The sequence below is a fragment of the Peromyscus maniculatus genome, chromosome 15 (assembly GCF_049852395.1).
Source record: "Peromyscus maniculatus bairdii isolate BWxNUB_F1_BW_parent chromosome 15, HU_Pman_BW_mat_3.1, whole genome shotgun sequence".
NCBI lineage: Eukaryota > Metazoa > Chordata > Mammalia > Rodentia > Cricetidae > Peromyscus > Peromyscus maniculatus.
Window position 1 is genome coordinate 41,787,106 of NC_134866.1, and position 14,167 is coordinate 41,801,272.

Genomic DNA, 14,167 nt, shown 5'->3' on the forward strand with positions numbered 1-14,167 from the left:
TTTGACGTCGATTCGAAAGGCACCTTCCATCACTAAAGAATCCGTGTTACAGCTCTGCCTTCCTTGGCCTTTGCTCGGTCATGTTTCAGGTTAACTGACCTCCGAGTTCTATGAATGGCAATACAGTTTCTGAACCACACTAACTCGTCTGGTCTTCATGAGTAACGACAAAGGGATCTGACTTATAGGCTATCAGTCAGGAAGTGTTTGATATTTCAATTTACCTTACATCCATTTTCAGATGCTGGCTACGTACCAATTCTCCAGTCTGAAGTATTCGCAATATTTGTTTGATATGAACATTAATTCACATGAGAAAGAGACTAGAAATGAAATTTGGGAGGGAGGAAGACTCCTCTAATTTGATTGTCTGAACCCATCTAGAAAAAGACCTATTAAAACCTTGCGCTGACTCCTCTCACTCAGATGCAATCTGAGTCCTACTTGGCTTGCATACTCTCATAGTCAAGTGTGATTATCCCTCTCCCTCATTTCTAACATCTGAACAAGCCTAGTCCACATGACCTCTAAAACACTTCTGGAGTCTACTGGCTTCTCTCCGCTTAGGATGTGGTCACCTGGACACCAACACCCTCCCCCCACTGCTTTCAGGAAAATCTGTTCGTCTTGCCCTCTGTTCTCCACAGCGCCCACTGTGACTGTTCATAAAAACAAACCCCATTCTATATCCTTACTCTTCCTCGGTGACTTCCCCTGACCCATGGTCGTAAACTCTTATCATGATCTCTAAGGGCATCCAGACAAGTTCCAGCCAACGCTGCCAGCCTCACGTCCGCCACTGTTTCCAAGCCTTGCTGAGCATCTGTCACTTGAGGCGTCCCCCTAGGCTGTCCCCTCTTCTGTACTGCTGCCTTGGCCGACTCATCAACCCTTTGGTTTCAGCCTAACCACTCTTTCCTCAGAGCAGTCGGCTCTGATCTGAGACTGCATTAGCAACCGATGTCAAGCTCTCCCAGCATGTTCGCGAATTCATCATACAGACAATTACGGTTTCTCATTCACCACCAGACTGTGGGAACCACGTGTGTCCAATTTTGTGCCCTATCCCCAGTGCCTGGCAGTGGACAGGGAAAAGAAGCTACCCTCAATAAATCACTGTTGGATGGAGAATGAATGACATTTAAGTTTCACCTAAAAAAGAGAAGAGAAAACACACAAAGGCTAATAGGATGCTTGATCTATGCTCGCTGGGCCGCCTATGTTTAAAAAGAAACAGTGTCAAAATAAGAGAAACCCTTGACTTTTACACTTCAACTTGAGAAGTTAGCCAAGTTCCCAAAAGACCAGTTCTGATGTGCAAGATCTACTTTCTCAGGACACTGGAGATTCTTTTTACCCCAAGTTCACGGCCCCCAGTGAACTTGTTTGTTCAGAGGTTTTTGCTGACTTCTGGTAAACAGTTTTATGATCTATACTGTACACGGGTTTATTAAACTCTAATCATATTTCCTCTCTTCTTTTCAAGTCTGAGGAATCCTAATAATTTCAGCCTGCCTTCCTATGGTTACCCACCCCCTACTCCTTCATCTTGGATGCTCTCCTTTGGCCTTACTTTAAATCCATTATGCCTTTTCCTACAAGACTAACGACCACAGCAGCACACAGGCTTCTATGTGCCAACACATGACTTTCTGGACTCACGTGAAGAGGGGCTGACACTGTCTACAACTCTTCTCTCTCCACAAAGAAGCAAGGCCCTTAGGCTTCTGGTGAGCCTTTCCTAAGCGCAGCTCTCTGTGTGGGCATATATATTTCCTTGAAGGTGGTCACTGGCTAGCAGATGTTTACATCAAGAGGGGCCCTCTATGTTCACCTATGACAGACTGTTTTGGTCTTTGTTTACAAGGAAGGACTCCATTTCTGCTCTAGAAACCAGCCCCTGGCTCACTCAGCCCCTCTTCTCTAGTTCCTCTAGACTGACTCCCAGAGGGCAGTGCCCACTCTTGAACCAAATTACCATCCATCTTCAATACAAAATGAAACACATGAGGCCAGAGGAATGCTTTGATGAGTAAGAGTGCTTGTCACCAAGCCTAATGATCTCCGGTCCTTCTCCGGAGCCCATGTGGTAGGAGGGAGCTGACTTCCACAAGTTATCTTCTGACCTGTACGTACGTACGTACGTGCGGTGGCATGCATCCATACCCTCACAAAGAAATAAATGTCATTTAAAAAGCTAATATGAGCAACCGTTATATGACCTTTTTAAAATCATTCAATAATCATATTGCTCTACATACTTTGTCCCAAAGTTATGCAACTTCACCTTCGTGCTCTCTTCAAAATCCAGACTACAGCCTTTACACCCAAGCCCACCAGTATCGACATCACCTTTTAATTCATGTCAGGAAAGGAAACCTCGCACACGCTGACATAAAAGACGATGCTATTCTGCCTCCCTTCTCTCTTGTATTCTTCCAAGTAGAGTCAGCTCCTCTCCCATGGCTCTAGTCACAAGGCCTGCGATGTCAGCCAACATGACAATGCCCTGTGCGCCCTCACCCCTGTCCCAAAGCCCCAGCTCTGTAGTCCCAAGCATTCTGATGGAACCCAAACTAAACCGGAATGAAAGAAAAGCTCTATCCCTCCCCACACTCAGCCTAGGGGGAAACAGAGCATTTTAGTAAGGAAATGCTGGACTGGCAGTTCTTACAAGAAATATTTCAAACAAATCTCAGAATCCTAGGAATACATATGTATTGAAAATAAATGCCATGGTTAACCGAGAAAGTGTTATATTTTGAGCCAACAAAATAGAACTTTTCAGTGTGTGCCACTGCAAATCTGGGAAGAATGTTCATGCTTTTTTAAGTCAGTCCCCCAAACTGTACAGGGTTTTCATTTGTTTCTTGTTTTAAAACCTAATGAAGCTTTGGATCTTATAGTCAATTTACTTAAAATTACTCCCTTTGGCCTCTAGACTATACTGTACCCAAGTTCATTGTGTTTGTCTCCTACAGCAGCTCTCGCATTGTTAAGGGTAAGCTCCTTTCACTGCTGTACAATGCGAGACACAATGCTGTCGGCAGTCCTGACAGCGAGCGGCAAACCCGGGCTTCATTCCCAGGCCAGACACTGAGGCATTGTGCGACTCTGCTCAAGCCCCATAAACCTATCCACGCTTCAGCTTCCCCATGATTAACCAGTAACATTTAACACTATCTGCCACTTCCTTTCTGGAGGAGGATGTTAGCAGGCATGAGTTCAATGCTTTAAGCTCCTAAGAAAGGCGCCAGACGGACACATCACTGTTCATCCTGATGCTCATTTTCCTAAGGTATCTTGGCGGCTAGTTAGCTTCCCCGGGCGAGGGTCTGGCAGCCCGGCATGCAGCCCAGCCTGGAGCCCCTTCGATAGGCTTGGAGCGGCCACTTCACATTCTCAACCCCACCCGAGCTCAACCCAAGTTCTGCACACAAAATCCAAGGCCCTATGAAGCAGGAAACAAAGAACAATCTGAATCATAACCGCACTCTCAGGGAGCTACAACCATCACTGTCTCCCGCGCCTAGACTATTTCAGCCTTTTTCCATGGGGTTCGTTATTACTTGCTCCTTTTTGAAAGGAGGAAGGGGACCGTGTGTATCAAGAATAAATTAATCAAGAACAAGTCCAACTATAACGGAAAAACTGGGGCTTAGATTATAGCCTGGTAGCCAGCCCTACAGCAAGATACTAAGGTCTTGAGTTTTGTACGTGTCTGTTGGGGACAGCGTTAGACATCCGTCAGATGTGGCAGTGCCCTGAAGACCGTAGGCACTTGTTGAATATCTGCGTAAGAAACTAGCACTGCAAAGTACTACTTCGGCACTTAGCGATGTATTTCATTGGCACTGGCTCTGGCTATCCTCCAAATCACACACTAGGCCCTCAGATGGTGTGAACACTCAGCCTTCTTACTACTAGGATCTCGTCCACCAGAAGGAAAAAGGCCTGCCCTTCTGCCGACTTGTTGAGCCCCTACTCAAAGTACTGCTCAGAGGGACTTCTTCAACCCTCTCCCCCATTCCTTACTGTAGGTAAAGACTTCCGCATGCAGTCGTTCCTATCATATTTACCAGCTGATTAAAAAGGCTCACTCAGACCCAAGGACATACCCATTTTTGGTCTCTCTACTGGTTCTAAAAGACTCTGGTGTTACTGATTCTGAGGGTGGCCAGGCATCAAAACAGCAAGAGAATTGTCCTGCCACCACATATTTCTGGGAGAGAGGCTTGCTGCACAGCCTCCTGCTCTGGCATTAGCCCATGCACTGCCAGGATTTCCTACCATCCCATGGCATGAAATTCCCAGCCTTGTGGGACATAGCATTTGTTTCAATCAATGCTCTGTTTTGCACCATGAATACAAGATTTTATTCTGAGCACGATTCCAATTTGACTGAAGCTCTAGAGCTGCTGGAAATTTTTTTTCTCCAGTCGTTCCAGGTCTTCCCCACCCACACAGACACTGCCCAAGCCACGGTTTCTTCCTTATTGAAATACAGGTCTGCCCCAACCACACAGACACTGCCCAAGCCACGGTTTCTTTCTTATTTAAATCTAGATCTTCCCCAGCCACACAGACACTACCCAAACCACAGTTTTATCCTTACTGAAATATGGGCCTTAGCAGACAAAAAAACCTAATAGCTTCTGTAACAGATACACACACACACACACACACACACAGAGAGAGAGAGAGAGAGAGAGAGAGAGAGAGAGAGAGAGAGAGAGAGAGAGAGAGATGAGCACAGCACTCAAGAAATGCTTGTTTGATTCATGACACATCTTTGAGTCAAGGCCATATCTTAAAAACAAGAGAAAACTCACTTCTTACTTTCGCTCTATGTCTCATGCAGTGTGGCTTCAAACTCAGAAAGAAGCAGGTAGATGTTAGTTCTAGAGGGTTTTTCTTTTTAAAAATTATTTAAATATTTTACACACATGCCTGTGCACCACATGCCTGCCTGCTATCTGTGGAAGGACATTAATTTCTAAAACTGTTGTCTTTGTTTTATTTATTTATTTATTTATTTATTTATTTATTTATTTATTTATTTATTTATTTTCATTTTATTTGCAGTGCTGGAGATTGAACTCGGGGCTTCACAAGTGCTTGCAATAATCAAACACAAGTCTGTCTTTGGAAACTGTAACCCAAAAGAACACACAAATCGATGCCAAATGTGTGGCAGGATGGGCCTGCGCCGCTTCAGTTCTACAGGAGAGGAGACATCAGGATCAGGAGGACTGGATGCCCACAGAAGTCAAAAGAAAGAAAGAAAGGAAATAGAAGAAGAGGCAGCTAGTACTATTGAGCACAAAGTATAAGAGATTTGTGTGTATTAAGTCAATGATTCTGATTTTAAGAAAACTGGGGCCCAAAGACATAAAGTAGTTTGTCTACCAGGAAGCGGAGCCTCTGGAAATCTAGGTCTCTCACATCTGAGAGTGCGTCAAGAAGAAGCAACTTCAGAGTCACTCTCTCACGGGCGACCCAGCTAAGATGAAGAACCGGGGCACTCCTAAGTGGCAGGGCTGGGGCCTGAGTCAGGACTGCTTAGCTCCTCTAGAGTTCTGGCTCATGTCCTCATGCCTTAGGAACTGCTACATCCAGAGGCAGGGAACAGAACATCATAAATGGGAAGTTCCAGTTGTTCTGAAGGAGCCGGAGAGCTCTGGAGACAAGGCTGATTTCTTGGCTGAAGAGAAGGATGTCGGGGCCACCATGTACATTCCTTCCTCCCCTGCACCATCCCCTTTACAACTGATGCACCCCTCATCCCGGGCAAGGATGTAGTGATGCTATGTGATGCTCCCTGTCTCCATCAATCACTTTCTGTGCCTGCCCTACTAACCCTCTAAATTAGGGAACAGGGAAGGGGAAGAGAGGCTTGGCCAGTTTGTTTCTTTCATTTCACCTCTTTTTGTCCTTGGAAAGGAAACCACTTATCTGAAGAGAAGCCCATGCTGGACACAGATTTCTGATTCTATAAACAGAAACACATCTGTTGTGGAAAAGGCAACAATGGAATAGTCTTCCCGTTATTGCCCTTAAAATATATGTGCGTATAAATTTTGCTTCAATAAAGTAAGCTAATGAGAAAAACAAAGTTTTTTAAAGTTGATTGAGGGAGTTATGGGGAGAAATGCATGCATGTCTCATAGAAATGTCAGGTCTCATAGAAATGCATGCAAAGGCAAGGATCGATGAGGAACACGCATTCATAAGCCAATCCCTATTTGTGAGAAGAGAAAGGAATGTCAAACACGTCCCACAACCCTGGAAGCCTCTGAGTTCTTGTAAACATGTGAGAAGAGTGCAAGCTCAAAACGGCACCAAATGCAGCAAAAATACTAAGCAGGCAGACAGAATACTGTTGCCCTTGACCACCAGACAGCTCAGAAGACTTCCCTGAATTGCAAGAGCAATCCACCTTTTGAGGTGAAAAATCCTGCTGCCCTTTAAAAGCCTAGTGAGAAAAAACAATCAACTGTTTTCATAGAAGATGGGTCAAACCTTAAGGCCATGTAGGCTGGGAGCTCACAGACGAAGGCCCTGGTCCGGAATTGTCCCAGGGCTGGGGCTTCTGGCCAATACATCACACTGCCTCGGGACACTAAGTCTGTCTTTGCAGTACCCTTTGTATTTCTCAATCCACATTCCTTTTTTTGGGGTGAAATACTCCATTATTTCTGCTTTGTTCTGGGCTGTCTCCTGTCTCTGTCCCTATTAACTCGTGGCAACAAAAGAAACAAACAGAAGCAGGGGATTTCATGCTTAGTAGCTATAGACACTGGCCTCACGGCTTTGCAGAGGGCCAGACATCTGAGACTCTGAATGGAAGAGAGTGCCGCCGCGCTGAGGCAGACCGGGGGCCCACGTGGCTCCCAGTCTGCACATCCGTCATCCTTGATCAGGAGTATTCACCAGCCTGATACGGGTGTTTCAAGATTAACCAAAAGTGAGTCTTAAAAGTTAGGGCATGCATGGGACAACTAGATTTAAAAGAGACCAACTCAAGATTCTCCTATATTCCTGGCTTATCCAGAAGTGTAGATCTGTCACACTCTTTACAGATTAGGGGAATTAGAGTCAAAAAGAAAGAAACTAAGAAATTCCAAAAGGAGGCTGAGCTGAAAATACATGTGTTTCTTATTTTTAATATAGGATTTTTATCTTACAATAGTTTGACAGGAAATCTAATTTTTAAGTATAAACTTTTATAATGACAGAATTATCTAGTAAAAACAGCAATGAAATCCCTAGGCAACTGTTGTCTGTAACAGAACTCAAGCTTTATATTCATTTCATTCACAAACATCCCAATCAGGGCTTCACCTATATCAGTTTTAGAACATACACTATTTTTTCCCTAAAGAGTAAGGAAATACAAATTTAGTTAAAAGTGAAACACTAATACATTTTATATAAAACCTCCCCCCATTGTGTGAAGAAATGTTTCTCAACAGAAAGTAGGTCTTGAAAATCTTTAATATTTCTTAATTGATTAAACATTTTAAATATTTCTTACCAAGGGCATTTTTCTCTATTTTATGCATTTGGAATGAGTCAGGTCATGGAAACATTGAAAGAGAATGGGCTCCCTGGATTGTCGTCCTTCAGATGGATTGAAATGTCACCAAAAGCTCCCTAGGGAAGGAACTCAACAAAGGATGTTCTTTGCCCTCTTAGTGCTACAGAACTTCAGACCAAGAGGCTCATGATGCCTAAGAGAAGAAAATAAATTCAACTACTTTTTTTTTTTTTTTAAATCATGTAGTTCTTAACAGGCGAAAACTTTTTTTTTTTTTTGCTTAAGTCTTTGGACTCCATAAAAAATAAAGCTCATTTCCACATATTCCAGGGGTCATCAATTCCTACAGATCTGTCCACCTCTACCACCCACCTCTGCCACTCAGTTCCTAAGGCCCTGGGTCAGAAGATTCCCACTGTCCTCAGGATGATTATGGTGTCTGCTGATGTCATCACCTCAAGCATTACCCACTTCCATCTCCAAAAGGCTATGATCTCTCTAGATCACATAAAACCCTTTCCATGACTTAAAATATTCTTGTGACCATCTGTATTGGTCAGGGTAATATCCAGACAAAGATCTTTTTGATTTGGCCTTGGCTGTCATCTCTGGTTCCATGAAATGCTCATAAATCATCTAAAACAGGATTTGACACATAAAAGAGACCTGACAAGAATAATTCTTCATACTGGTATTTTCCCACTATAGACTTGGACCCCATGGAAACCACACACTCTGTTACTGGCTCCGGGTCATCTAAAGAGAGTGTACCTGTCAATCTCCACCATCTTTCTCTGGCATTTTTCAAAGTTCAGCTCAACACTGCTACCTCTCAAAACTCCTGTAACTGTCAGTCTAATCGAAATGACATCCTTGATATTCTGTTGGCATCTTTTCTCTTCCAGTATCCTAACACCCACCAATCTGTCAGGTTCGTCTGCTGTCCATCTCCCCCTACTGGAGTTTGAGCACCTGAATGAAGGCACTAATTCTATTCTGGAACTGGATCTCTGACCCAGCATCCAATTCACCATGTGGCAGGTATTCCCCAGTCAGTGTAACACTTTGATTAAGTGCATGTCAGATAAACCTAAAGTGGAGGGCCCCATAGCCGCCAGGAGAAGGTATTTCACTGATGGCCATCACCTAATCTAGGAAATAAGACGACTTCTCGGGATCACTGGAGTAACATACAAGGCGTTATTACCAAATGAAAGCATAATGTACAATAATTAATAGGTATCATCATTATTAAAATGAGGGTTCTTTTTTTCACTTAGAACAGGGTTTTCCTAAAGAACATTGATTTCTGTGATTACCAATCAGGATTCTTTTCATAACATATAATTAAATATAATTCATGGTTAGGGTTTATTTATTCATCCATTTGATCAAAGAGCTGATATAACACCAAATACCAATGCTCACTAATAACAAAGGCAGTTCTTTTGGTGTGCTGAAGTAAGAACAATTAAAATTACTCATTATATAAGATGAGATCACAGAAAATTTTTTTCTTGCCCTCGGAAGGGAAACTAAAAAGCAATTTTTAAACGTACTAGTCTATCCTGACTATTAAATTGACTCTTAGACGATAGGCCAGTTACTAGGAAGATGCAGAGCAAAGGGTAAGGGCAGAGACATATGCAATCCCTGTGCATCCTCAAAGCACGCTGCTGTAACTGCTGACAAAGACAAATGTTTACTTTGGTCTAGTGCGGAAGAGCCAATACAGTGAGCTAGATGTTATCTCGCCTCACACATCAACACACGCGCCAGACAGATTCTGATTGCAAAGTCTGTTATTGGTGATGGAAAAGGCAGAGAGGGCACAGCTGGAGATCTCAGATCCACAGCTGAGCTGGCAGCAGGGGTAGTTCAAGACATCTTCTCACTTTAAAAGCTGGAATTCATCTGAGTTATTCAAAGGTGTGTTTTATTAAAGAGGCGCTTTCAACTGTGATCAAACATCACGCGCAAAAGCTGAACGCAGATTCAGGCAGACAATTGAGATCACCAATGAACTATCAACAGATTTTCTCCAGCACCCACATATCACTTACCAAAACCAGCTCCCAATAAAAAAATAATCTGTTCATGCCTCAAAAAAGTGCAAAGTAGCACGTGGACTTACATTTATGTCATAATTGTTTTTAGTTCTTCATTCCCTAAAAGCCATACAAGCAGAAATACCTTATAGGCGGTAAGAGAAACTTATAGTAGACTGATGATGGTATTAGGATATTCAGGTAAAATAAAGGCTAAATATTATCAACTCATTCTCCAGATGTCCAGGGGCTGTCTAAGCATACACTCTATCAAAGGAGTTCAAAAACTAAACAGGAATAGGTGAGATATAAGCATCACAAGTATTTTTTTTTTCTCTGATTGCAAAGAACTTATGAGTGATGTATTAGACGGATTCTGGTAATTCACAGAATGGGTGAGAAGACTAAAGGATCCCCATGAACCAAAAAATCCCAAGGGTCACCACAGTGGTCACTGCTGCGCTGGCACTAAAACCCTCACAAAGACAGAAGTTGGAACCAGGAGTGGCCTGACCATGCTTTTGTGTGGAGGAATGCGGACTTTGGGGTTTATATTAGAAGAGCAGTTGAACGCTTTAAGTGAGGTTTCATGGGCCATATTAGTACAAACATGGAGCCAGTGGTGCTGAGGGTAAAGATGAAAAGAACCGGAGATCTGAAGAGCATTTTGACATCAACCATGGAGATGCAGTTCGGAGTTTGCCCAGCTGGTTTTCGGTCTTGCTTTGGTCCAGTCTTTCCCCACGATGCTCCCTTTTGGAATGGTAATGTATATCCTGTGTCATTATATGTTAGAAGTATGTGATCTGCTTTTCATTGTGACTTCACGGGAGATTACAGTTGAGATAGCATGAATCTCAGAAGAGACTTTGAACTTTTACACAGTGTTGAGACTATTACAGACTATGGGATTTGGGAAGTTGGACTTAATGCATAGACTACAAGCCTATGGGGGTCAGGGAATCAAATGTGTTTTGAAAAAAAATGGCCCCCATAAACCCATAGGGAGTGGCAATATTGGGAGGTGTGGCCTTGTTATAGAAAGTGGTCACTGGGGGGGGGGGGCAGGCTTTGAGGTCTCAGGTGCTCAAGTCACACTCAGTGTGACGGTCTCTTCCTGCTGCCTGTGATGCAAGATGTAGAACTTCAGCTCCTTCTCCAGAATCATGTCTTCCTTGACATCACCACGCTTCCCGCCATGATGATCATGAAGTAAACCTTTGAACCGTAGTCAGCCCAATAAAATGTTTTCCTTTCTAAGAGTTGTGGTGGTCACGGTGCCTCTTCACAGCAATAAAACCCTAAGACTAACTAACACTGACTGCTTGATGGCCTGAGCCCAAATATGCCACAGCCACAGGGGTAGCTAACTCAGTGCTCCAGCCAGGTGCCAGAGACCATCCAACTGGCCAAGCTGGAGGCCTGGCTGCCATGGAGTTGAGAAAAAAAAAATGTCATCCCATCCCACAGCAATGAAAACAAGAAACTCCAACTTTTAAGTTGCTAAAGTCTACTGCAGAATATCCAGTATTCATTTGCAGGGAAGCCCCCAACACTCTCAAGTCTACATTTTATTCCTTGGTACAACAGAGAGCCAATTTCCTAGGCATAAAATGGAACAAGATTAGTTTAAGTTCCACTTCCATAGACATTCTGACAGTTTTGAGAGTGGAAGGCCAACCGGCTGAGATCCAGGCAAGAGAGCAAACTGGATGAGCTGGGAGACAGCCTCGGTTTGCTGGGCAAATAGGTTTCGCCTTCTAACTCAGCTTTCTTGTTCTGTCCCCTCTCTCCCTTTCCCAACTCCTCTTGATCCGTTATGGCACTGGATACTTGATTTGTGTTGCTCTCCCTTGACTCTCAAATCTTGTAGGAGGGAAAACGGGACTGGAAATCCACGGAGCCCCGGCTACCACCTAGCCTTTCTCAATTAAAAAAACCAAGGCACAGCAGGGTAGTCTGGGCTACTTCTGTCACTAGAAACATACAAATACAAAATCTCCTAAACTCCTTAAGGACATGTAAGTGGGCTTTTATGCACTTATTTATTTACTTACTTTAAATAAAACTATTTTGGGTTTTCCACATGTCTGTCTAGCTAGTATCAAATACTGAGTTCTTCAGATTTCCCTTTCTCCAATTTGCAGAGCATACCATAATCATGAAGCAACTGTTAAAAGACAACTACTCATTTGGAACATGGGGGAAAACAAAGCAATCATATTTATGGTTAACACACAAAAAAACGTCGAAATAAAATACTGTCTCTGGCTGACAAACTTCGTTTTCCCCAAAAGAATAAAATTGAAGATTTGCAGTGAACTGTCATATTAAAGGAAAAAAAAATAGTGGGGCAAAAGGAGTAGAAAAATGCTTAGACCAATGGTTCTCAGACCCCCTTGGGGTTCACATACCAGACATTTACATTACGATTCATAACAGTAGCAAAACTACAGTCACAAAGTAGCAAAGAAATGATTTGATGGTTGGGGGTCACCACAACATGAGGAACTGGATTAAAGGGTCTCAGCTTTAGGAAGTTGAAAAACCACTGGATTAGATAAGGCATCTTTTAAAAGAGAGAGAGAGAGAGAGAGAGAGAGAGAGAGAGAGAGAGAGAGAGAGAGAGAGAGAGAGAGAGAGAGAGAGAGAGAAGGAGGAGGAGGAGGAGGAGGAGGAGGAGGAGGAGGAGGAGAAGGAGAAGGAGAAGGAGAAGAAGAAGAAGAAGAAGAAGAAGAAGAAGAAGAAGAAGAAGAAGAAGAAGAAGAAGAAGAAGAAGAAGAAGAAGAAGAAGAAGAAGAAGAAGAAGAAGAAGAAAAGATGGGCTGGAGAGATGGCTCAGAGGTTAAGAGCACTGGCAGCTCTTCCAGAGGTCTTGAGTTCAATTCCCAGCAACCACATGGTGGCTCACATCTATAAAGAGATCTGGTGCCCTTTTCTGGCTTGCAGGCATAACACTGTATACATCATAAATAAATTTAGAAAAAGCTTTAAAAAAGATATTATGCCTCATTTAATGACTATGTAGAGATAATTTATAATATTCTATATTATGTTCCCATCCTGAACTGATCCTAAAGCTTCCATGGCATTTCATACACAAGAAAGAATGTTATAATAATTTGACCTTAGTGTTAGTATCAACTGTATAGTTTAAATAAGTTTGGAAAAAAGATCCTTAAGAAAATTACTCATGGGCAATTAGAGACAAGGTTTACCAAAGGCAAAATATTCATCACTGAAAGCACATAAGAATGTAGAGAGAGGATCTGATCATTCATCAAACCACAAAACTGAAGAAAGACATCACCAGAAAAAAATGCAGGAATCCTTTGCTATAGAAAATCTGCGACAGAATTTTACCCTGAACAAATTCTGCATATATTAAAATAATACCTCATTGTCACACTATCTGAAGGCACAGATACCAGGTCAAAAGTTGAAATTTCCCCCTGGATTATCTTAACCAATAGGACTTCTAAAAACCATAGCTCTCTTTTCAATCTTATGAATTTTAAATTTCTCACAATTTCTTAATATCTTCTTGGCCAAAGAAATACAAGGGACAAAGTATCCTAAAGCATGTGGTTTGAAATGACATCTTTTAAAGTGTTAAATCATATACTAGTTATGTCCCTGTAAGCAAGCCACAAACAATCACAGACAGATCTGAATTAACAAGTCAATAAGAGGAAACACAATGAATATAGTTTGACTGAATGAGAATGAAAAATATGAATCTCCTTCATCCCAAGTAAAGCAGCTATTCAAAGTTGCAACGCCTGAGGATAGGCAAGACAGAAGTCTTAAAATAGAGATCATCGGGTTATGAGATAGGTAAAATGCTTACAGAGTAAGCATGAGAACCTGAGTCTGGATCTCCTAAACCCACGTGAAAAGCTGGCCATGTCTGAAAGGCAGCGATAGGAGAATCTAGGGGCTCACAGGCCACTCAAGCTGGCCAATCACTGATGTCCAGGTTCAGTGAGAGACCTTGTCTCGAAAAATAATGTACTAGAGAGATGGTGTGGTAGTTAAGAGAACTTGCTGCTCTTGCAGAGGACCTGGGTTCAGTTCCCAGCACCCACATGGTGGCTCACAACCATCCCTAATTCTGTTCCAAAGGATATGATGCCACCTACTAACCTCTCCAGGTACCAAGTATGCACAAGGTACACAAATACACATGTAGGTAAAACACACACACACAAAAAAAAAAAAAAAAACCATATTAATAATTTAAATGAGGAAAGCAACAGAAGAAGACAGTGCAAGTTTACCTCTGGCCTCCACATCCAAATACAAGGGAGAGTACATGGGTACACCCATGTGCGTGCATATATATATACAACAATAAAAGTCAGTAGGGAGATCACGAGTCCTGAATACTGTCATAATCTCTAACCCTGACACATGTGGTCTCAGTGGCAAAGTAAACTACAGCCAGATGTCCTACGGAGCCATACCTTGATGACTTTTAAAGACCTCCAAAAGGGAACCCACTATTTATTTCCCTTAAGTAGATAGGAATTCAAAAGACTAAAGAAAACCAAGTACACCATATTCAAAGGTCACCTGC

The 14,167-nt window shown here is 42.6% G+C and overlaps 1 protein-coding gene across 9 annotated transcripts in view; it reads right to left on the reverse strand.

Annotated features, from left to right (window-relative positions):
- The window catches only part of Arl15 (ARF like GTPase 15), a 392,450-nt gene that overhangs the window by 256,972 nt on the left and 121,311 nt on the right, over nt 1-14,167 (reverse strand). The window lies entirely within an intron of this gene.